This window comes from Ambystoma mexicanum, chromosome 3p, assembly GCF_040938575.1.
Source record: "Ambystoma mexicanum isolate Mex_15411 chromosome 3p, UKY_AmexF1_1, whole genome shotgun sequence".
Taxonomy (NCBI): Eukaryota; Metazoa; Chordata; class Amphibia; order Caudata; family Ambystomatidae; genus Ambystoma; species Ambystoma mexicanum.
In genome coordinates, this window is record NC_090925.1 from 349,068,948 (window position 1) to 349,095,652 (window position 26,705).

Below are 26,705 nucleotides of genomic sequence, written 5' to 3' on the forward strand. Positions count from 1 at the left end.
TTACAAAGTCTATGCTGCCTCACACGCATGCAGGAATGAGATTTATAAAGCGCAAACTCACATGCATGCAGGAATGAGATTTATAAAGCGCAAACCTAGCTGGAAACCAACCGAGTGCTGTGCAGTGTGGATGCACCCAGGGGGTTATGGGTAACCCCCAGGGAGTTAGGGGGAGGGGGGCTAGCAGAGGTTGCTCCATCCTTGAAAAGTACATGTTTTGTTTTCCATACAGTACAAGCAGGACACAGAGCAACAGGTTCGAATCCCGGATCCGTACTTAGAAACCGAACTTGGGTATTAAGTGCATTATAAAAATAAAATTAAATGATTGGAAAGCTTGGGGAATCTTTCAACCGTCTGGCAGGTGTATGCTGCAAGCATCAAAGCACTTTTTTTTTAATCAAAGCCAGAGGTGGACAAAAAATGTTGTTAAAAAAATGTAAGAAATTAGAATTCGCAGCATTGTTTTAGGCAGTCACCTTCTCCAAGTTCTGCTTTTCTACTGCTCGTAGAAGAAGTTAAAATTGGACCGAAGAAGTTTGAAGATAAAAAAAAAATCAGGAATTGTAGAGGTTAGTCTAGTTTCATTTGCCAACACTGTTTTAAGATTTTAAGATGTTCTGCCAAATTAAAACTTTGTTGTTTTAGCCTTCAGGCTGTTTTGCAAAAAGATTTATGCAAGCGGTTTCCGCTGACTGTTTCCGCTGACTGTTTGCCAGCACCCCTGCAAGACTCATCCAACTTTTCATGTGTCTCTTCTTAAGGTAGTAGACAGCTCACACATTCATTGCATAAGGAATTAAGAGACCCACTGAAGGTTACATTCGATGGAGAATATAAATAAATGGCAGCAGAGAGTGTATATTTTCATTGGAATGAATGAAGGGATAGAAGGGATGGAAAGGAAGAGACAGAAGGACTTAGATGGAGACTTAAAGGAGGCATTTAGGTTAGGTTGCTCGTATTGCGCATGCCCATGTACTACTTCAAAGTTAGAGGGCAGGAAGGTAGTTGGTTAGGATAGGGCACGAGTGGAAGAACAGGAAGCAGCTTGAAGGCAGGTGGGGTTGGAAAAGTCACTGAAACTGTCAGATTGGCCTGATTTTAAGCAACGTGCAAGTTGGTGGGTGAAAAGGGGCTGTGGTGCTGGGCTCTGGCAATGTCCCAGAGAAGGTGAACAGCCCCTCCATACCCCCCTGGCCAAACAAAGGTAGGTTTTATAGGCAGGCCAGGGGGCTTGAACCAAAGACACTTTAAAATGGTGGTCAGCCTTGGCTGAGGCAGGTGGTGCCTCAAAATGCATCGCCCCCTGAACCTGGCTGCCAGAATATGCTAAAATACTGCCAGACAGCCAGAGGGGAAGGCTCTGGCGCTGGGTGAAGCCTCCCCTCCCCTGGAAGCTATCTGCATTCTTAAGCCACTCCTACCTCCACATGCCTGATCAGCAATCACTTTAATCTGCTAAAAGGGGTTATCAAGGAGTGAAAAACACTTAACTAGAAACCTGCTCTCCTGGACGCCACATTATGCCGAACTGTTGAAAAAAAAGGTACCCCTCCATTAGGACGACCTACAACCAAACAGTGGCTGTATTCAGACTCACTGGCGTTAGAACCCATGCTCAAGGGGGTAGAGCGGGGCTTGGAGTGGTAAAGGCGGCAGTATTCAGACTGGCATAACATCACCAACATTAAGTGCAGCCAGCATTATGGCACTGCAGCTGCGAGGGCACGGACCCCTCAGGAGCTCACGTCAGTCCAAAGAACTAGGCTAGCAGATTTCGTCAAACCCACAAATTACTTTTTCTGTTTGAAGATGATTTTACTGTCCCTAGTTTCAGTAGAATCAGTTGTGTAAATAAAGGTCTATTTTTCAATACAAAATAAAGACCTCTGACTATCCAGTGATCTTTATTGACTGTGATTACCCAGTGATCTTTATTGACTGTGATAATAAACGTGCTATCCCGTATCTTGGATCATCATGGACACCCTTTCTTTTTATTATCATATATTTATGTATCTAATATTTTTTTTGTGTGTTTGTTTTTCATACGATTCCACACGGCTCCACCAATCTGCACCAACATTTGCTCGTTAAGACCCTCCGGATGTCACCGGCTACATTACATGTGGACACCCCAGCACGATCCCAGGATTTCAGCCTCTGCATGCATGAGACGATTGCCTGGAAGCTGCGAAACATCATGGTGGTCATAGAAGAACCAGACAGAGCTCATTTCAAGTGTCTGGACGGGAATAACAGAACTTCAAGGTCGTCCTTGAAAACAATGTTTCAAGGCCCTAGAACGCACAATTTCCAAGATATTTGCATGCAACGTGCAAAACATCAATGTGGTCATAGAAGGACCGGACATAGCTCATTTTAACCATCTCCACACCGGGAACAAAATTTAAGAAACCACATTTCAAGGCTCTAGGATGCATAATTTCCAAGAAATATGCACCGCAACATACTGCTCTATTGTCAGAATTTGCCTTGGACTTGACCCGTAATGTAGGGGATGAATTCTTCCAAACCAGAAGGTAACCCTCTGTTTCAACAAAAGACAAATCAGAGGGATCTATTCCTTGGACGATATGGATGTGATACAAACACCAGGCTGTCGAAGAGAAGAACAAGAATGCATAAATAGACAATACCAATGGAAAATTACATATCAAAAAGCAATTTTGAAAGCTCCAGCGGGGATATGTAGAGGAGCGTGACTAGAACTAGTGTGAACTGGTAACCACTGGAACACCTACAATGTGGTAAATATATTCAGGTATCCTGTGTGCAAGAATGACAATGACAATGGGTATTGGGATTTTAACTCATAACTAAAGAAGGCTTAGCATGTGTTGAAAAGGGACGAGGTGTTTGAATGTAGTTCAACCCAGCAGGAGATGTCTTTGTGAGAGCAGCGTGGATATGCAGAAAAAGACGTAAGGTAATATCCCCAGAGCCGTACCCGACGGCACGAGGATGAATTCTAGCGAAGGACAGAGTCGCAAGTCCACTTCCCTTGACCCGACGGCACACGGACACCTAACGGCTTCCCAGTGCTGAGGCAGTCTCTAGTCCATGCGCGGGATAATTAGGGGATATTGCTAGACTCCATAAGTCAGCAAGATGTCCAAACACATGCAGGTCGGCAAATTGCGGGGAACAGAAGACCAAATCGCAATCTAGGCAGTCCGAAATGAGTTCTGAGTCGATAACTGGCTGACAGTACCAAAGATGCAGACAGGAGACAAATCGATCCGTGTAGCGTTCTGGGTCGGCAATGGAAAAAGCAGAATTCCAAAAAAACGTAGTCAAGGCAAGGGTCGAGACAAAGAAGCAAGTTCAGCAAAACAGTCCAAGAGTCAGTAACAAGGAAGTCCAGAATTTTACTAAGCAAGGCAAGAACCAAACGTACTTCAATCAGAAGCACCGAAGTGTGGAGGAGGAGGAGCCTAAATACTATCAATCACATGACAGATGTTACGTGAATCACTGAATGAACCTCAACGTGTTTTACGAAACAGATGCCACAATTTCCATGGCAACCTTCCATATTTATCATACTGTGTTTACCCTTTACCTTTCCATGAGTATCTGCAGTTGGTGCGTTGCTGTGAATGGGTGAAAGTGGGTCGTACGGATCTCGTAATACGAGAACGGCGTGACAATGTAGTCGAAGGGGTGTTCTTGTGAGTGACAGAAGCACTGGAGTCATTGTTCTTTCTTGCTTTCCTCAAAAGGACACTGGGAATCCTGACAGTGTCCTCCCTCAAAGAACGCCTCCATCTCCAATTTGACCAAAAACGTGACAAGAGTGCAGGTGCATGAATGTGATTGGTGGGTTCCCAAGTATGGTGCTCAGGCCCGTAACCTTTCCAATCCACGAGATACAAATGAACGCCCCTGCAGACTCTGGTATCAATGATATGATTGACTTCATACTCATCAGTAACTTGTACCTGTATAGGATGAGGACGGCCAAATGGCAAGTAGATGGATGGACTGGTTTCAGGAGAGAGACGTGAAAAACAGGATGTACTTTTCTGGTAGGAAGTAGACACAATCTAACCGTTCACAGGATTTATGACGTCCGTGACACAATAAGGTCCAACAAAACAAGGTAACAGAGTCTTATGCCCCGGCAAATGAAGATTATTTGTTGATAACCAAACTTTTGAACCCATCTTGTAGGCAGGTGCAGGGGAACGATGAGAGTCAGAAAAATCTTTAGTGCGATACTGAGCTTCAACCAGATGTTGCCAATTACCATCCTGTAGTTTCGACAGATCCTGCACGCAGGCATGAGCAGCAGGGGTGTTAGGAGCACTCATGGCTGGGAAAGGCAGGGAACGTAGATGCATACCAAACAGGGCATAAAAAGGAGATGACCCAGTTGACGTATGCAGGGAGTTGTTGTAAATTCAGCCATCACTAGAATATTAAGACATTAAGACAGGTATCCCGGTATGGCAGGAGCAGACATCGCAGATATTGTTCTAGTGTTGCATTCACCCGTTCTGTTTGGTCATCCGTCTGTGGGTGGTATGCACTAGAATAATGGTCATCGATACCAAAAGAACGGGTGAGGGCCCTCCAAAAGCGTGAAGTTAATTGAGACCCTCGGTCCGCGATGATCACGTTGGGCAAGCCAAAAACCTGAATACATGTTTTAGGAACAAGTCAGCCAACACTGGGGCCATTGGAAGTCCCTGTCATGGGAAAAACAATGCCATTTTGGTAAAATAATCTATAACAACCCAAAGGTTATCGAATCCCTGAATTGAAGGCAATTCCACTATGAAATCCATAGAAATCATTACCCATGGACGATCAGGTACTGGAAGCGGTTGCAATAGACCCATAGGTTTGGCAGGGGTATTCTCTTTGCTTGTGCACAAATTGAAGAAGACAAAACATATTTAGTGACATCATCACCCATGGCTGGCCTCCAACACCACCGGTTCAATAATTCAGTGGTCTTTCTTATACCAGGATGCGCTGCAATCTTGGAATCATGGCACCATTGTAACGCCATCTGGCGTGTGGCTGCATCAGGTAAGTATATTCTACCCTGTACGGATGGCAGGGATTGGACCATGTCTATGTCGTAATCTGTGATGATCTGTGGCTTCTGTTTGACCCATTTTTTGGTTTGAGGCCCTCATGGATGGTTGCAGGGTACATCCACAAACAACTTGATGAGGAAGAAGGAGGTTATCATCAACAGCTCTCTGTGTAGGGGAACCATGTATGCGAGATAGGGCATCAGCCTTGGTATGTAGGGAACCAGGTCAGTAGGTAATGATGAAATTGTACGTGGAGAAAAATTCATGCCAGCGAGCATGACGGGCCGTGGTACCTTTTTCTGACTGCTGTGCCAATAGTTTCCGATGATCAGTATATACCTGTACTGGTTGAAAGGTACCCAAGAGGTGATGCCGCCATACAAGAAACGCATCACAAACAGCCAACAATTCCCTTTCCGTGATTGTATAGTTTTGTTCGTACCCTTTTAGTTTCCAGGAATGATAAGCAATTGGATGGTGGGCATTACTGTCCTTTCATAATTGTGACAATACCGCTCCAACAGCTACATCAGACGCATCCGCCTACATAGAACAGCGATGGATCCGGATGCTGTAGAACAGGCACGGTGGTAAAAGCCGATTTAAGGAAGTCAAAGGCTTTTTGGGCTGCCGAATCCCAAGAAAAAGTTTTGTATGTTTGTTTGTTTGTTTTATTTATTTGTATAGCTCTCCAGACCCAAAGGTAGAAGGGCGCTTAAAGAAGACGGTTACATATTGTGATATATACAGTTCCAATATAAACAATTTACAGAGTTTCAAAGTACAGCAGTTTGCATATTTCACAGACATAGTTAAGTAGAGGGAGGTGTGACCTCATATCTGAGGTACTGCTCTTTGTTCAGGAGCCAACCGATAACATGTTAACTGAAGATCTGGAAGGACTCAATACTTTTAATGTTGAGGGGTAAGGTGTTCCAGATTTGGGAGGCAAGTACTGTGAAGCTGGCCCCTCCAGCTCTTTTTAAGAAGAATCTAGGCACTGTTAAGGATAGAGTGTTGGAGGATCTGGTGGTTCTTGTGGCAAGTTTCATGGTAAATTTGTTTGTGAGATAGAATGAGGCTAGGTGGTTTAAAGCCTTGTATGTGAGGTAGATGGTTTTGAAATCAATGTTTTGTCGTATGGGGAGCAATTTACATGATTTCCTAGCATTGGAGATGTGCTCTCGCCTGGGAATGTTAAGTGCTACACAAAGTGCGTTGTTTTGAAGTACCTGTAATTTGTTAATTATAGTTTGGTTGGCACCTAGGTACAGACTATTGCATTAGTCCAGTTTAGACTGTATGAGGGCTCTAGCAAGCGTGAGGCAGCTGTTGGTAGATAGGAAGGGTCTACTGTCCCTAATGAGCTTGCCGGTGTAGGCGGAGGCAGAGGCGATCATGTTAGTTTGTTTGGAGAGGTTAGAGTTGGCATCAAGGTAAAAGCCGAGTGTTTTCACACTTTTGGCAATAGGGATGGTGTGACCATCGATAATGATGTTGTTATAGTTGGGATTAAGTTTAGACAGGTTACTGGGAGAGCCGACAAGGAGGAGCTCCGTCTTCTCATCTTTCAGGCAGAGGCCATGAGAGGCCATCCATGCCTGAATGATGGAGAATATTTCATTATTCCGGGTGACGTCTGTATGGTAGTTGCCTGTGATGGTGAGGAGTATCGGGGTATCATCTTCGTAATTCGTGTAGGTGACACCCAGATGGTCCAATTGGTCAAAAAGTGGCTTTGTAAATATGTTATACAAAGTGGGGGAGACACAGGAGCTTTGTGGGACCCTGTATGAAATGGGAATGGGGTCTGCTGCAGCTGTTGTAGAGAAGACCCACATGGTTCTGTTAGCCAGAAATGATTGTATCCATGTGACAGCAGAGGAGGAGAAGTGAGCTGCAGTGGCTAGGTGGTTGCAGAGGATTTTGTGGTCAACCAGGTCGAAGGCCGCTGAGAGGTCTAAGAGGAGTAGGATCGCGGCCTTGCCTTTGTCTTTGATTTCATCAATCTGACTTTTAAGATCAACAAGGGCAGTTTCTGTTCCGTATTGAGGTATAAAGCCAGATTGACGTATTCCTAGCAGTTGGTTGGATTCCAGATATTCTTGAATTTGGAGGTAGGCGACTCTGTCCAGTATTTTTAATAGGAATGGGACTGTGATGATGGGTCTGTAGTTAGTGGGTATGGTTGGGTATAGTGATTGTTTTTTCAAGAGTGAGAGAACCCATGATAGTTTTAGGTTGTTGATGAATGATAGGTTAATAGGTTTAGTGATGAAGGGGGATAGATCTCTGGCTGCGTCTTTTATGATCTGGGCTGGACAGCTGTCCCCTTTGGAGTTCGAGGGTTTTAAGGAGGTGATGATTTTTTGAACTTCTACCGTAGTTACTTTCTTGAATGTGAAGCCCGATTTGGTATCGATGGGCATTGGTGAGCCAGGTTTAGTAAACTTGTTGTTGGAGAGTTGTTGGCGTTTGTCCTCAATTTTAGTTTGGAGTCCTGTGATTTTGTTGTTAAGGGCGTTTTGGATGCTAGTGCACCAAGGTTTGTCTTTCAAACATGTGTCTGTAGGTGGATTGGGATTTTCTAGTTCTTTTAGAATTTTAAATAATTCTTTAGTGGAGGACCCTGCCTGGTCAATCCTGACGTTGTATGCATCTTTTTTGGTGCGAATTATCTCATTTTTATATAAAGAGGATATATTCATAAGATTTAATTTATTTTCCGAAGAGGGATTGACTTTAAATGTGAGTTGTGCCTTAGTTTTCTTTTTTCTGAGTAACTTGAGTTCGGGGGTTTACCACGAGTTCAGATGAGCTCTTAGTTTATCTTTGCGCAATTTCAGAGGGGCAATGGTGTCCATTGCCTTGGCCATGGAGTCATTGAAGGTGTCAATCAGTAGGTTTAAATCAGCATTGGCTGGGAGTGCATTGAGGGTGGGTAGGACCAGGGGTAGTAGGGCCTCAGCAGTAATGTTGCGTTTGTTTCTGGTAGGGCAGGCTGGTGCTATAGGGCATTTTTTGGGTACTGCATGATTAATGTTAACCTCAAGAGGGATGAGGTAGTGATCAGTCCAAGCCAGAGGTTGGGGGTCCTTACAGATTATGTTGCAGTTGTAGGTCGCTACCCAGTCAATAATTTGACCTTCCTGGTGGGTGGGGAGGACAATGAGTTGTGCAAAGCCATGTTCTGTTAGGGCATTAGCTAAAGATGCAGCAGGTGCATCGTTCGGGTCGCAGTAACCAAGGTTAAGGTCTCAGAGGATAATAATCTGTGCTGAAGGCTTGGAATTTTCAGCAATGAGAGATGTGATATCTTCTTCAAAGACCCCAGGGGGGCCTGGGGGTCTATATATGAGGTGAAAGGTGATTGTGCTTGTGGGGGAGGTTGTGCTTGTGTTGCTTGTTAACGCCGTAACCGGAACTGCTGTTTCAGAAAACAACCTTATGAATTGTTGGGAAAAATTAGCAAAACCAAGAAAAGATTGGAGGAACTTCAATTGGTTGGAGTTGGCCAGTCTAGGACAGCTTTTACTTTTGAAGTACTCATCTGTACCCCTTTGCTGGTAATGTCATACCCTAAGAATTCCACCTCTTTGGCATGAAATATGCACTTTCTGAGCTTAGCGTATAATGAGTTTCTCGAAGGCGCTGCAACACCGACGAGACATGTCTTACATGGGCTTACAAGGAAGTGGAATAAATCAAAATGTCATTGAGGTATACTACTAGGAATTGATCAATCATGTCCCGAAAGATATCATTGATAAAGTGTTGGAAAGTCGCTGGAGCATTGCACAATCCAAATGGCATTACGCTATTCATACAACCCGTACTTCGTCTTAAAAGCAGTTTTCCATTAATCTCCTTGACGTATCCTCACCAATTTATACGCCCCCCCGAGCTCTCATTTTGTGAAAATCACAGACGAACCCAGCTGGTGCAGGAGCACTGAAATTAGTGGTATAGGATATTGGTTTTTGATAGTCACAGCGTTAAGGGCCCTATAATCGATACATGGACGAAGCTCACCCTCCTTCTTGAGGACAAAAAATAAAGGAGAAGTGGTTGGAGACAGAGAAGGGCGAATAAATCCGTTGTTCAAGGATTTATCGATATATTCCTTCAATATAGGGCCTCCTTCTGTGTCAGGGAACACATCCGACCAGAAGGTATCTTAGCACCATATACGAGGTCTATTAGACAGTCATATGGTCTGTGTGGCGGCAGGCTTTCTGCCCCTTTAGAATCGAAGACATCCCTAAATGACTCATATTCTTTAGGCAATGGAGTAGACATGATTGCCCCAATACTAGTAGCGTTGTCCATAAGAAGACAACAAGGAGTTATAGATTGCAATAAGCTCCCAGACAGACAGCCTCACAAAGGTCAGACACGAATTCCACCTCACCTGTCTGCCATTCGTTGTCGGGATTGTGAAGAGTTAACCAAGGCAAGCTTAGAATTAGCTTGTACTGGGGAGCGGCTATCAGATCAAACCATATAGTCCCCTTATGACCACTCTCTGTGATTGTGAGATCCACTGTGCATTCCGTAACCAATCCTGACAGCAGAGTGGAACCGTCCACAGCATTAACCAACTCAGGCTGGGATTTTGGAATGATTGGAATACCTATAGTCAGGGCATAGGTACTGTCAACATAATTACCAATGGCACCCGAGTTGAGTACAGGCTCTACAGATCAAGAGGAACCATCAGTATAGGAGTAAATGGCTGTGATAGTGAAAGGATTTGAGCCCATGGAGTCAGAGCTCGCCAACTGGGCTCCTTCTACTGTCAAGCTTTGGCGTTTCCCTGCTTTCTTGTTTTTATGGTACAAGCCCGTAATAGATGCTCAGATGAACCACAGTAGAAGCATACATTGTTTTTACGTCTGAGTTCTCTTTCTTTGGGGCTTAATGGTCCTCTCACAGCACCTATCTGCATAGATTCACTGGTACTCGTGCTAGGACTTGCAGGGGTCATAGCCATAGGAGTCAAGGCTCTTTGCTCGCCATTCTTTTAAGCCTTCCTGGCATTGATTTGCAAAACCAGGTCCAGGAGTTCTGGGAAGGCCGTTGGAACAACTGGTACTTTTGCAAGAATATCCTTTATGGAATCTGAGAGCCCCCTGTGAAATAGTGATGCCTTCATCTCGTCTGGCCAGTGGTCTCCGCCACCAACTGATCACATTTAGCCAGGTACATTAAGAGAGATGTGTCAACCTTTTGTAGGCCTAATAATTCCACGTCAGTGGCTTGGGTCTTGTATCGGGTGTCAAAGACCTGACTCATGCCATTAATTAGAGCGTCACAATCATACAACATGTGAATTCCTTCCTCTAACAGTGGATTGGCCCATGCAGCAGCGGTTCCCCCTAAATGGGACAACAAGAAAGGTGCTTTCGTTGTTGAGTCAGGCAAAGAGGTCGGGCGACACAAAAAATGTAAGCGCATTGATTCAAAAAGGTTCAGAACAACTTAGGGTCCCCATTGAACCTCTCTGGTGGCGCTAAAGAGAACTCGGCAGTCATGTAAAATGGTCCATTCTCCTGCCTCGGTGGGGTTTCCCCTGAACCAGAAGCCACTGCCGGGGTTGGAACAGCTACCCCGGTAGGTTGCATACTGGCTTGCAACTCGTCATTACGATGCTACATCAAAACATGTGCAGCCGCCATATCGGTACATAAGTCTGTCACCAGTGGCATAATGTGGGCCAAAGTATCATTTTTAAAGAAACATATTTTATTGATTTTGTTCATAAATAGACAAACGTCAGGCACATTGCTGCATGTTGTGACAGTGTCATATAAACCCTTTCCCCTCCCACCCTCGTGGGCCAAAGTATCATTAACGTCCATTATGGGGATACTCTTCTGATTATGTCAGAATTCGCCTTGCACTTGACCCCGTAGAGTAGGGGATGAATTCTTCCAAACAAGGTAACCCTTTTTCTGAACAAAAGACAAATCAGAGGGATCTATTCCTTGGAATATACAAACAGCAGGCTGTCGAAAAGAAGAACAAGAATATGTAAATAGACAATACCAATGGAAAATTACATATCAAAAACCAATTTGTGAAAGCTGACCTGAATCCAGAGGGGATATGTAGAGGAGCGTGACTAGGACTAGTGCGAACTGGTAACCACTGGAATACCTGCAATATGGTAAATATATTCAGGTATCCTGTGTACAAGAATGGCAGTGACAATAGGTATTGTTACGCTCACCTGGCTCCCACAGAGGCGTCGATCTGAACTGGACAGCTGTGGTCTCCACCAATGTGACGCGTAGGGCCGAGATGACCGACTGGACTGGCCCACCTAGCTTTGTTTGCTTGGCCCGTAGGAATATTCTTCTGCAAATGGAGAAAGGGAATTAACCACCCGTGGAGTTGAGCGTAAATCCCCCCACCCCCGCTGTTCTCCCCACAGATCACCTTTGATGTCCCCTCTTATAGTCTCACCTGATGGTTTGAAAGGATGAGCTCTCCATCCTGCATTGAGCGCAGGGGCGCTTTGTTAACCAGTTGCTTCACTGGCTCAAAGGAATTGGTGAGTTCCAGAACAATATTGACTCCGAAAAGTATGTAGTTCATAAGAGTTCACATGTCTGACTTTCACTCTTGTCCGATTCCTTGCAGTTTGCAGCTTAAACCCAGCAAAGAGTTCCTCGTGGTAGCTGACGAAGTTCAGGTAAGGATTTGGCTTATCCTACACAGTTCAATAAAATAAGGCCAGAATGTAACCTGTTACTTGCTCCCTTATTCAGGTGTGGAGAGAAAACATGAAGTTCAGGGAATAATGCCTCTGGCGGTAAAATTAGGTAAGTCTATTGTGGTGAGAAGAGTTCCCCTTGTTTGTCCCTTTGTCTCACCTTGTTGTCCTTTTGTTCCCCTTAGGGGCCGGGGTATGGCGAGGATGCAATGGAGACTGCGCCGACCCGTGAAGAAGAATAGTACCCCCGGTGGTAATCTGGTAAGTTTATGGGGGTAGTTACTATTGCCTCTGTTTATTCCCTTGGCTCACCTTTGCTGTTCTTGTGTTCCCCTTAGGTGCCGGAGTGCGGCGGTTACGTGCAGAAGGATGCAGTGGATCGTGAGGATGCTGCGAAGGCCGGTGAGTTCAGCGCGGCGCTGCAGCAGGCGAGGTGGCGCGTGTAAAATACTTCTTTCTTCCAGCTCGAAGGCGCGGTGGATCCGGAATTCAGGTAAGGATCGAAGGTTTTGCTCTTATTCTAACCTTTTCTCCTTCTGTTCCTCCCTTTTTCTAGGAGCTGCAGACTCGAGGCGGGCGTGGCAGAAGACTGGATGTAGGCTTGCAGACACGGTGAGCGTTACGCTGCTGGATGCATAATAACACGAAGCGTGTGCTGCTCTTCGGGCGTGGTGTAAATGGCCTCCAAAGTAGTCCCAGGTAAGTATTCCTCCCCAGCCCCACCCAAGTAAAAAGTAGTCCCTAGGTAAAATAGTCCCTTCCAAGCCTCATTTGGCTTGGAGCTCTGCAGCATGGTCTGCATCAGGTAAATTCTACTCTACAAGCCTGGCGCCTATGGCGCCAGGACTGACTCTCCATATGAGCCTGGTGCCATAGGCGCCAGGACTGCACCCAAACAGCCCCTAGCAGGGGTTTTTGGGCTAGCTCAAATTAACTTGATGCCTGCTTCCGGTGTTGCTGGACCTGGTCTGGTTCCCCGGGGGTAGGCATCATGACAGGCATTGGGAGTTTAACTCATATCTAAACAAGGTTTACCATGTGTTGAAAAGGGACAAGGTGTTTGAATGTAGTTCAACCCAGCAGGAGATGACTTCGTGAGAGCAGGGTGGATATGCTGGAAAAGGAGTACGCTAATATCCCCAGAGCCCTACCCGTCGGCACGAGGACGAATTCTAGGACGAATTCTAGCAAAGGGCAGAGTCTCAAGTCTTCCAGTCTAATTCCCTTGACCCGACGCAATGCGGACGCCTAACGGCTTCCCAGCGCTGCAACAGTCTGTAGTCCATGCGCTGGATAATTAGGGGATATTGCTAGACTCCATAAGGCAGCAGGATGTGCAAACAGGTACAGGTCGGCAACTTGCGGGGAACAGAAGACTAACAATCCAGGCCGTTCGAAATGAGTTCCGAGTCGATAATGGGCTGACAGTACCAAAGATGCAGACAGGAGATAAAACGATCCATGTAGCAAAAGCAGAATTCCAAAGAAACGTAGTACAGGCAAGGGTCGAGACAATGAAGCAAGGTCAGCAAAACGGTCCAAGAGTCCAGAATTTTACGAAGCAAGGCAAGAACCAAACGTACTTCAATCAGAAGCACCAAAGTGTGGAGGAGGAGGAGTCTAAATACTATCAATCACTGAATGAACCTCAATGTGTTTTATGAAATGGATGTTAAATGTTAAAGGTATTTGTACCGCGCACCGTCACCAACGGAGTTGGTCCCCAGGCGCTCTGGTGGATCTGCAAACGAAGCGGTGGGATGGGTTAGTAAGGTGAAGAGGGAGTAGAATAGTGAGAGGAGTGGTGTTCTGTTGGCAGCTTCAACTTGGTATACACCTGGTGCTGAGCTTTGGTGTGGGTATTGGATCGGTGTCAGTCCGCGTGTGCTGTTGGTGTGGCTTATTTGTTGTTGCAGTGTTGTTGTGCGAGAGATGGTTGTGTGATATTTTGAGTGAGATAAGTATGCAGAGAGTTTGAGCTTATATTGGTTAGTGGATTACCTGACATTTAGCCTGCTAACATTCACAGTTCTAAGTGTAGCACTTGCTGTCCTTCACAATCCTATCTAGATGCGACGCAGGATAATGTTCAGAATTCTATCTAGGTGTGGGCATGTTAACACTCACAATCCCATCCAGATGCCAAGCAGGCCAATGCTCACAACTCTATCCAGGTGTGGGCATGCCAACATTCATAATCCTATCCAGATGCCATGCGGATGCCACAATTTCCATGGAAACCTTCCATATTGATCATACCGTGTTAACCCTTTGCCTTTACATGAGTAACTGCAGTTGGTGCGTTGCTGTGAATGCGTGAAAGTGGGTCGTACGGATCTCGTAATACAAGAAAGGCATGACAATGTAGTGGAAGGTATGTTCTTGTGAGTGATATTAACACTGGAGTTCTTGTTCTTTCTTTCTTTTCTCAAAAGGACACTGGGAATCCTGACATCCATACAGGGTGAGGCGACAGGTGGGGAGAGCACACAGAAGATCCCGTTATGCTACAGGGCACCAATTCTCCCCTCCACGTCTGCCCCGTGATTGTCAATAATTGATGAGAGTGTTATCATGTCGCAAAGTACGTGAACATTTTGCTAGTATGTATATTTCATTTCATACGGCTTTTATTCAACTGTTTTGTCCTTAGCCACAAACACATGATATTACAATCAGTTAAAAAGAAGTAAAATCAGGAAGTGGTACAGAAGTAGTAGTACAGCAATTAATGCATCATATTAAACATCTTATCATGCCATCATATTTGCAGAGAGTGGATAAAAATAAAAAACAGTATTCTAAAATCAATTAAAACTATATTTCACAATATACGATACAAAAACAATGACAATGTGTCATATTTTTCATATCGGCATGGCAACATGTTATAGAAAAAGTGATGAGGGAAAAAAATGAGACACATTTTAAAAAACTCATAACCACCTATACATAATCTCATTGCATACATCAGGTGTCTGGGATGTTTCAAAAAGCCAGGGCAATCTACAATGACTTTGGGGAGTAAAAAATCAGGAAAAACGATGCCACCTTCTGACATTGTGCCCAGTCCTACTGAAATGTGCAAAGATTGCAGAAAGTGCATTAGTTGATATGTTAGCAGCATCGTCAGAATGCAGAAGGCAAAAAGAGTGGCCAACATTATGCCCGAGCCTGACACAATGTGCAAAAATTGCAGAAAGTGCATTAATCAGAATATTAGCAGCATTATCAAGGTGCAAAAACAATAAAGTGCATATGAAATGACATTGGTAGTAATCACGATGTTAACATGGTGACATATTAGTTCCCACATTTTCTAGCTTTCAATATTCTTGCTCTTGTGCGCCATGCTTGATGGATGAAGCTTGCTACAAAAAAAACTACTTTTATATCGTTGCCGCGCCTAAAGAGCAGTAAAGTGTCACCTGTATGGGATATGCCATGTGCATTACATATTGTCTTTAGGAACGTACACCTGGCCACTCAATATCCTTGACAAAAAACAAAAAGCAACATTGATTGCCTATGTTTTAACTCTGACATCTGGCTGAGAAAGGACTTGGTAAAGGGTTGGAACAAACAAAGGACAACCGAGACACAGATGAAGTGGCCTCAGCCGCCCCTCCTGGGTATGAAGTAGCCCCACCGAGACACAGATGAAACGGCCTCAGCGTCCCCTTAAGGGTAGGAAGTAGCCTCAACGAGACGTGTCAAGGTAAGGTGCCAGAAGCGGTCACTGCAGGACGGGTTATACTGTGCAACCATTGCGATCTAGCGCATAAACGGACGCCACCGTTAGGGTAATTGTTAGGGACTTTTTGAACATTTTTGTGTAAATATATAATATATATATAACGTGTGACATTTAACGGCCAAGTTCCGGAACTCAGCCATTTGGGATTAGCCCTGTGCGAGGGAACAAAACAGGTTGTTACAATGAATGACGAGGATGCAGGGCAGAGGCGTCCACGAGTTGACAGATATGCATGCACCCAAAAGGAAAAGCTCTTCTTATCCCTTGTCTGTATTGTTATAACAGTAGGGTCCGCAATATTCCTCTGGTACCTTGAGCACCATGATATTTATGCTGCCCATAATTTGCTGCCTCCCGCGCCTCAGCCTCCAACACCAGAACTAGTAACTATTCCCCATATAGATCAGGAGTATCGGAAAAAGCACCCTAGGAATAGCATCCTCACATGGATGAATGAAACAAACCAGATACTAAATAAAACCAACTGTTACATATGTACATATGTTCCCCATAGCCATGAAAGCGGACCCGAATGGCACGCGACTCCTGCTACAAGTGATACATGTGTGCCTTGGCGAGATTATCTTTTGCGTGTCTCCCGAAACTATACCGAAAATGTGACACTCACATTTGTGAATAGGAAAAATGAGACAAGCACTCAGACTAGAATACAGGGAGGAATTTATATTCCTCTAACACCCAATGTAACTAGATATCTTAATAGATCAATTTCCTGCCCATGTAAAGAAATAGAAATGATTCCTCTAACCGACTATATGAGAGACAACAAAGCAGTACTACCACACCCAATCCCTGTACAAAATATAGTTCGTAGGGCCCCCTTTTGCTACCAGCGAAACAAGACACATGCTCAGGCTGTTTTCATGGGTAGACACAACTGCCAGAATATAGTAGATTTGAATAGTATATCCGCACCCTTTAGTCCCCCTAATGGGGCAATGTTTATTTGCGGGGAGGAAGCATACCTCTGGTTACCCTGCTATTGGAAAGGTAGATGTACCGTTGGATACGTAATGTTGGGTTTGCATTACAAATCTGTGGAGGAAGTGAACTTAAAACCCAAGGCAAAGAGAATAAAAATGGGTACACAGGATTACCAGCGAAAGAAAAGAGGTGTTATTACTAAAGAAGACACCACTTGGGATGAATTCTTTGATTTCCCAAAGGGCATAGTGCTGCCCATGGGAATAGTTATGAATTCCAGAAGCATTAGGCACTTGGCTAGATTAGTAGAAAAGGAACTAAATGTGACCAGTGACATACTGGCAAACCTCACTAAAGAAGTACAAGCAGTCCGGATGGTCGCATTACAAAACCGACTAGTATTAGACACAATGCTGGCAGAAGTAGGAGGGGCTTGTAAAATAATTGGCACTTCTTGCTGCACTTTTATAACTGATTATAGCATCGATATCTTTAAAGGGATCAATGAAATGCATAAAATGGCAGCTCAAATACATTCTGAATTTGGGCCTGGGGATGGGACATCCTGGTTCTGGGATCTATTACGGAGCTGGGGATGGAAACTCCTCACCCCTCTTCTTGTCATAGGAGGATTAATAGCTGCTTGCTGCTGTTGCATTCAGTGCTTTCCCTTATGTATGATGTCCGTCATAGGAGATTGCTGCAGGAAAATGATGGGAGCACTGGCACCCAAACCCACTAATGCCATGGCCACTAACGAGATGATAACGTTAGAGGAGGCAATTGAGGGGTTACAGAAGATTGATGTGTCGGACAACGACCATGAAAGAATGAATGAATACAAACTAAACCATGTGTATTAATAATAAAGTCTTGCTGACGCAAAAGGGTTGTTTGTAAATACCAAATTCATGTAATTGCCATGTTTCTTTGCCTCAGCAAGACTTAAACCCATTGCCCATGTTATAGCATTATGTCCATGTTAAACCAACTGCTTTTGTGTCCCCACACGAGGCCCAGGGTTTTCGCCTGGAACAGATATTACTCACAGGCTTAGGAATGTTCCCTCTGTTCTCCTTTCCTGTAAAGGCTACATAAATAATCTCTGTTAACGCTCTTGCACTTCCCGTCCTGTCTAAAGCTGCCGTGCGAGTCAGCATGCATTCATTGACCCTGGGGTCTCCTCTATGAATGATGATTGCTAGCATCCGCACTCTTTCCCGAAACATAAGCATAAAGCTTACCTATATTCGGAGTTGTTATTCTCTGGGATATGTTGGAAGGGGAACTTGTGTCAGAGCTCGTGCGTCATTCTATAAAAGATATGTCCTGCTATTGTCCAGCAGCCCATGAATGGATATTATTATCACTACCGCGGCAAGATATGTGTAGTTTGCAAATTCCCCACTGTGTCAAATGTGATGAATTCGCTTGTTTTTACGACCATGCATGTTAAAGATTACACGTGCATCCTGAAGGATATTTTGACATGCTTAGATAAGCTATATGAGTAATGACCATTTGCAAATGTTCGGCCTTTTTAAAATGTCACCGCAAAGGCTGGAATAACAGCCAAAAGTGTTTTGGAAGGAAACTGTATGTCAGGAAGTGCCTGGGCTTCGCGCCAGTCATAAGACTCAATGTAAACGTTTTCCTATAAAGAGCCTGCTCACTGTAATGTTAGTAGCTCACTCTAGATAGCATCCCTATGGTGTATCTTGCAGTCAGCCCTTCCGCTGAAGTTTTGCATTGCAATAAATGATTGTTGAACTCACTTACTAGTGTGTTTATTGAATTTTAGCATTGACTTATCATATCTGTGAGTGTTACTTGTGCAAGTTCCTGGGTCTGGGGACAAGGCAGTGCTCTGCAAGATCAACGGACTGCTGTTCTGTGAGCTGCAAACTGCAGGTTCTTAGTTCCCTCGTTGACATAGCATATAAATAGCCGAACAATGGATGATGTGACTGAAAGTGCAAAAACAGTGTTTAAGGGGAAGGGCACAGAAAGCATAACCGGGCGAAAGAGGCATGACAGCCTCGTTCCCAGCACATGTTGTGAAGTTAAAGCGGTGTCTTGGTCTCAGGGAGGACCCAGTACACCAGAGGATGCTGGCCTTCAAGAAGAGGAATCCTTCCCAGAGCCTTATTTATCTCTTATACATGGTCTTCTTTTGACCGATTTCCAATTTTTTTGTGCAGTGGTTTTGCACTTTTACACGTTTAGGTATGTTTTTTGAGCTGAGAATCAAAACTCTTTTTGAACCATGCTGAAGCTGGTGTCAGAACTACAGAATGATATATATTTTGGCGACATGGGTCACTGTTCATTTTAAAGTCCTTTTCGGGTAAATCTAAAAATGCATCAGAAACCGCCCCACGTCTGATTTCATTATTTGGCACGGGAACAGTTATGCCACAGCTTGAGATGTGGACCTTGTATTGCTGTATCACATGTGCTTCAGGCATCTGTATTGACCTCTGCCCTCTGTAAGTAATAATTGTAACAATCACAGATAAAGAGTTCCATGGCGGGGTATTACTGGAAACCCATCCAGGGTGCGCAAATGGTTTTGACGCAATTTGAGGACCATCCATCATGGGCGAACGCAATTAGGAAAACATTGCACTGCAAAATCCAGGAGTTTACAGGCCATTTTCATAGGCAGCTGAATGCTAGGCTTCATGAAGGACCACCCAAGTGCTTGACCAGGAGCGCTGTAGCTCTTGCAGCTTGCGCTCTTCAAATCTATTGATTATGCAAAATTCTCCACTGCCAACCCAACAAGTCCAAGGGAAGATTTGGGGTCCCGTTCCCACATGGACTCAGCCTCCGTTGCCAGTCACATCATCAGGCAGCTTGCCCCTTGTAGCTGGCGGGCTCTTCCTGACTGTACCCTGCCTAACTCCCCAATTCTGTCCTGCTCTGGATTCTATAGGCCAGCAGTAACATGTGACAAACCAAATCTATTCACTAAACATGCCGAATGCACGTTTATAGTGGGTTCTGGCATTCTGTCTTTAAGAACATATTTTATTTTATATTGCTGTTTCATTTTGATTTGAGGCACGCCACTTTCAAACAGAGCAAACAGGGGATGTTGATACAGAAGAAAGGGAAAGGGGTGCCTAAATAAACCACTTGTGGGTGATCAACTTCTCTTTGATGGAGACTCTTTGCTGATGGGGAGCTTCATGTTTTTTGCTGTTGACAATGTACAAGGAAGCTAGAATCACTGACTCAAGACATCTCTCTACACGGTGGATAAGCATATCCTCTCCAGACACCAATGCGCCACCAGAAGCCTCGACATTGCCTGATTGGAAACAAAGAACTGCAAGGAGACAAAAGGCCTTGTCCTAGACATGCAGATCTTGCCAGTCGCTGATTGCTCCTTTCAACCCTACTTTCTCCCTTCCCCTGCTCCATCTACCCATCCCAACAACCCCTGCTACCCTCACTTCCTACCTTCCTTTCTGTGTCTCCATAGCTGCATCCCGTATGGGCAGCCGTCTGTTGCTGCTCAGCCACGTTTGCTCTTTATAAAGTGCATGCATGCAGGATGTCAAGACAATTGATAAATCATTTTGGCCCTTTCATATGGGTCAGAACATCCTCTGTTCCCCTGGAAACCAATGTTAGATTATTAACGCTGGTGGGATTTGGTCCTGTTGTTTTGTTCCAGTCCAGCGGACTTTGTTCGATTTGTTTTCTCTGGGAGGTGGAGGGTGGGGGGCGCACGAGGTACAGTCCAGTGAATTAGTCCGGCCTGGATATCACCTGTCCTTGGACTAGGTCTCTTTTGTGACCCACTTCTATGAAAAGGAGAATATTTCTGGGTACGTGAGGTTGGAAATGGTTTTTGCCGGTTAGCTTGTTTAGCTGTGAGGCAAAGGAGAGGTTTGAAGCAAACATACATCCTAGATTTGTGGCTGCTGGTTTCTGTGTTTGGATTGTGCAAAGCTCCAGACTAATTGAATGGGATTAGCTTTGGGGGAGAGGTGCCGAATGGGTTAAATAACCTCTCTTTTCCTGGCATTGAAGCAGAGGTGGCTAGTGGCCATCCAGCCTTGGAGCATTGTTTAGAAGCCTGAGATCTTCTTGTATATGTTGCTTTTTCTGAAAACAGTTCTGCATTGTCTGTGCACTGTTGGAAAGCAGCTGTACATTTCTACATAACAGTAGCCAGAGGATGCACGGAAACAGTATAAGAGCTGTTCCTTGGGGGGCAGCAACACACGTTTACGTATGACGTGTGAAGAGGAAGTCTCCCTTTCTTGCCTGTGCAAAGTGCTTTTTCAGGAAGGAGTCCCCCTTTCCTGGGAGGGTCCTCCCATTCTGACTCTGTGTTCTAGCCTGTCCATGTGGCTCCTGTTTTGCATTGACGAACAAAGAGATTTAATGACATTAGATTATTTGGTTTGTGTGGTCTATAATGATTTATTATACCCCTATTTCATTAATTATTTAATATCAATGTGTATTATTTTCTTGGAATTGCTTTGTAATCATTTCCTTATTAAACATTTATTGACATAATTATCGTTCACTGCGTTGTATACCACCGTTTACTTTCTATTTACTGAAAGAGTAGATCTTGTAATGTTTCCAATGAGATTACAAAGTCTATGCTGCCTCACGCGCATGCAGGAATGAGATTTATAAAGCGCAAACTCACACGCATGCAGGAATGAGATTTATAAAGCGCAAACTCACACGCATGCAGGAATGAGATTTATAAAGCGCAAACCTAGCTGTAAACCAACCGAGTGCTGTGGATGCACCCAGGGGGTTATGGGTAACCCCCAGGGAGTTAGGGGGAGAGGGGCTAGCAGAGGTTGCTCCATCCTTGAAAAGTACAGGTTTTGTTTTCCATACAGTACAAGCAGGACACAGAGCAACAGGTTCGAATCCCGGATCCGTACTTAGAAACCGAACTTGGGTATTAAGTGCATTATAAAAATAAAATTAAATGATTGGAAAGCTTGGGGAATCTTTCAATCGTCTGACAGGTGTATGCTGCAAGCATCAAAGCACTTTTTTTTTAATCAAAGCCAGAGGTGGACAAAAAATGTTGTTAAAAAAATGTAAGAATTCGCAGCATTGTTTTAGGCAGTCACCTTCTCCAAGTTCTGTTTTTCTACTGCTCGTAGAAGAAGTTAAAATTGGACCGAAAAAGTTTGAAGATAAAACAAAAATCAGGAATTGTAGAGGTTAGTCTAGTTTCATTTGCCAACACTGTTTTAAGATTTTAAGATGTTCTGCCAAATTAAAACTTTGTTGTTTTAGCCTTCAGGCTGTTTTGCAAAAAGATTTATGCAAGCGGTTTCCGCTGACTGTTTCCGCTGACTGTTTGCCAGCACCCCTGCAAGACTCATCCAACTTTTCATGTGTCTCTTCTTAAGGTAGTAGACAGCTCACACATTCATTGCATAAGGAATTAAGAGACCCACTGAAGGTTACATTCGATGGAGAATATAAATAAATGGCAGCAGAGAGTGTATATTTTCATTGGAATGAATGAAGGGATAGAAGGGATGGAAAGGAAGAGACAGAAGGACTTAGATGGAGACTTAAAGGAGGCATTTAGGTTAGGTTGCTCGTATTGCGCATGCCCATGTACTACTTCAAAGTTAGAGGGCAGGAAGGTAGTTGGTTAGGATAGGGCACGAGTGGAAGAACAGGAAGCAGCTTGAAGGCAGGTGGGGTTGGAAAAGTCACTGAAACTGTCAGATTGGCCTGATTTTAAGCAACATGCAAGTTGGTGGGTGAAAAGGGGCTGTGGTGCTGGGCTCTGGCAATGTCCCAGAGAAGGTGAACAGCCCCTCCATACCCCCCTGGCCAAACAAAGGTAGGTTTTATAGGCAGGCCAGGGGGCTTGAACCAAAGACACTTTAAAATGGTGGTCAGCCTTGGCAGGTGGTGCCTCAAAATGCATCGCCCCCTGAACCTGGCTGCCAGAATATGCTAAAATACTGCCAGACAGCCAGAGGGGAAGGCTCTGGCGCTGGGTGAAGCCTCCCCTCCCCTGGAAGCTATCTGCATTCTTAAGCCACTCCTACCTCCACCTGCCTGATCAGCAATCACTTTAATCTGCTAAAAGGGGTTATCAAGGAGTGAAAAACACTTAACTAGAAACCTGCTCTCCTGGACGCCACATTATGCCGAACTGTTGAAAAAAAAGGTACCCCTCCATTAGGACGACCTACAACCAAACAGTGGCTGTATTCAGACTCACTGGCGTTAGAACCCATGCTCAAGGGGGTAGAGCGGGGCTGGGAGTGGTAAAGGCGGCAGTATTCAGACTGGCATAACATCACCAACATTAAGTGCAGCCAGCATTATGGCACTGCAGCTGCGAGGGCACGGACCCCTCAGGAGCTCACGTCAGTCCAAAGAACTAGGCTAGCAGATTTCGTCAAACCTACAAATTACTTTTTCTGTTTGAAGATGATTTTACTGTCCCTAGTTTCAGTAGAATCAGTTGTGTAAATAAAGGTCTATTTTTCAATACAAAATAAAGACCTCTGACTATCCAGTGATCTTTATTGACTGTGATTACCCAGTGATCTTTATTGACTGTGATAATAAACGTGCTATCCCGTATCTTGGATCATCATGGACACCCTTTTTTTTTATTATAATATATTTATGTATCTAATATTTTTTTTGTGTGTTTGTTTTTCATACGATTCCACACGGCTCCACCAATCTGCACCAACATTTGCTCGTTAAGACCCTCCGGATGTCACCGGCTACATTACATCTGGACACCCCAGCACGATCCCAGGATTTCAGCCTCTGCATGCATGAGACGATTGCCTGGAAGCTGCGAAACATCACGGTGGTCATAGAAGAATCAGACAGAGCTCATTTCAAGTGTCTGGACGGGAATAACAGAACTTCAAGGTCGTCCTTGAAAACAATGTTTCAAGGCCCTAGAACGCACAATTTCCAAGATATTTGCATGCAACGTGCAAAACATCAATGTGGTCATAGAAGGACCGGACATAGCTCATTTTAACCATCTCCACACCAGGAATAAAACTTAAGAAACCACATTTCAAGGCTCTAGGATGCATAATTTCCAAGAAATATGCACCGCAACATACTGCTCTATTGTCAGAATTTGCCTTGGACTTGACCCGTAATGTAGGGGACGAATTCTTCCAAACCAGAAGGTAACCCTCTGTCTGAACAAAAGACAAATCAGAGGGATCTATTCCTTGGACGATATGGATGTGATACAAACACCAGGCTGTCGAAGAGAAGAACAAGAATGCATAAATAGACAATACCAATGGAAAATTACATATCAAAAAGCAATTTTGAAAGCTGACCTGAATCCAGCGGGGATATGTAGAGGAGCGTGACTAGAACTAGTGTGAACTGGTAACCACTGGAACACCTACAATGTGGTAAATATATTCAGGTATCCTGTGTGCAAGAATGACAATGACAATGGGTATTGGGATTTTAACTCATAACTAAAGAAGGCTTAGCATGTGTTGAAAAGGGACAAGGTGTTTGAAGGTAGTTCAACCCAGCAGGAGATGTCTTTGTGAGAGCAGCGTGGATATGCAGAAAAAGACGTAAGGTAATATCCCCAGAGCCCTACCCGACGGCACGAGGATGAATTCTAGCGAAGGGCAGAGTCGCAAGTCCACTTCCCTTGACCCGACGGCACACGGACACCTAACGGCTTCCCAGTGCTGAGGCAGTCTCTAGTCCATGCGCGGGATAATTAGGGGATATTGCTAGACTCCATAAGTCAGCAGGATGTCCAAACACATGCAGGTCGGCAAATTGCAGGGAACAGAAGACCAAATCGCAATCTAGGCAGTCCGAAATGAGTTCTGAGTCGATAACTGGCTGACAGTACCAAAGATGCAGACAGGAGACAAATCGATCCGTGTAGCGTTCTGGGTCGGCAATGGAAAAAGCAGAATTCCAAAGAAACGTAGTAAAGGCAAGGGTCGAGACAAAGAAGCAAGTTCAGCAAAACAGTCCAAGAGTCAGTAACAAGGAAGTCCAGAATTTTACTAAGCAAGGCAAGAACCAAACGTACTTCAATCAGAAGCACCGAAGTGTGGAGGAGGAGGAGCCTAAATACTATCAATCACATGACAGATGTTACGTGAATCACTGAATGAACCTCAACGTGTTTTACGAAACAGATGCCACAATTTCCATGGCAACCTTCCATATTTATCATACTGTGTTTACCCTTTACCTTTCCATGAGTATCTGCAGTTGGTGCGTTGCTGTGAATGGGTGAAAGTGGGTTGTACGGATCTCGTAATACGAGAATGGCGTGACAATGTAGTCGAAGGGGTGTTCTTGTGAGTGACAGAAGCACTGGAGTCATTGTTCTTTCTTGCTTTCCTCAAAAGGACACTGGGAATCCTGACAGTGTCCTCCCTCAAAGAACGCCTCCATCTCCAATTTGACCAAAAACGTGACAAGAGTGCAGGTGCATGAATGTGATTGGTGGGTTCCCAAGTATGGTGCTCAGGCCCGTAACCTTTCCAATCCACGAGATACAAATGAACGCTCCTGCAGACCCTGGTATCAATGATATGATTGACTTCATACTCATCAGTAACTTGTACCTGTATAGGACGAGGACGGCCAAATGGCGAGTAGATGGATGGACTGGTTTCAGGAGAGAGACGTGAAAAACAGGATGTACTTTTCTGGTAGGAAGTAGACACAATCTAACCGTTCACAGGATTTATGACGTCCGTGACACAATAAGGTCAAACAAAACAAGGTAACAGAGTCTTATGCCCCGGCAAATGAAGATTATTTGTTGATAACCAAACTTTTGAACCCACCTTGTAGGCAGGTGCAGGGGAACGATGAGAGTCAGAAAAATCTTTAGTGCGATACTGAGCTTCAACCAGATGTTGCCAATTACCATCCTGTAGTTTCGACAGATCCTGCACGCAGGCATGAGCAGCAGGGGTGTTAGGAGCACTCATGGCTGGGAAAGGCAGGGAACGTAGATGCCTACCAAACAGGGCATAAAAAGGAGATGACCCAGTTGACGTATGCAGGGAGTTGTTGTAAATTCAGCCATCACTAGAATATTAAGACATTAAGACAGGTATCCCGGTACGGCAGGAGCAGACATCGCAGATATTGTTCTAGCGTTGCATTCACCTGTTCTGTTTGGTCATCCGTCTGTGGGTGGTATGCACTAGAATAATGGTCATCGATACCAAAAGAACGGGTGAGGGCTCTCCAAAAGCGTGAAGTTAATTGCGACCCTCGGTCCGCGATGATCACGTTGGGCAAGCCAAAAACCTGAATACATGTTTTAGGAACAAGTCAGCCAACACTGGGGCCGTTGGAAGTCCCTGTCATGGGAAAAACAATGCCATTTTGGTAAAATAATCTATAACAACCCAAAGGTTATCGAATACCTGAATTGAAGGCAATTCCACTATGAAATCCATAGAAATCATTACCCATGGACGATCAGGTACTGGAAGCGGTTGCAATAGACCCATAGGTTTGGCAGGGGTATTCTCTTTGCTTGTGCACAAATTGAACAAGACAAAACATATTTAGTGACATCATCACCCATGGCTGGCCTCCAACACCACCGGTTCAAAAATTCTGTGGTCTTTCTTATACCATGATGCGCTGCAATCTTGGAATCATGGCACCATTGTAACGCCATCTGGCGTGTGGCTGTATCAGGTAAGTATATTCTACCCTGTACGGATGGCAGGGATTGGACCATGTCTATGTCGTAATCTGTGATGATCTGTGGCTTCTGTTTGACCCATTTTTTGGTTTGAGGCCCTCATGGATGGTTGCAGGGTACATCCACAAACCACTTGATGAGGAAGAAGGAGGTTATCATCAACAGCTCTCTGTGTAGGGGAACCATGTATGCGAGATAGGGCATCAGCCTTGGTATGTAGGGAACCAGGTCAGTAGGTAATGATGAAATTGTACGTGGAGAAAAATTCATGCCAGCGAGCATGACGGGCCGTGGTACCTTTTTCTGACTGCAGTGCCAATAGTTTCCGATGATCAGTATATACCTGTACTGGTTGAACGGTACCCAAGAGGTGATGCCGCCATACAAGAAACGCATCACAAACAGCCAACAATTCCCTTTCCGTGATTGTATAGTTTTGTTTGTACCCTGTTAGTTTCCTGGAATGATAAGCAATTGGATGGTGGGCATTAGTGT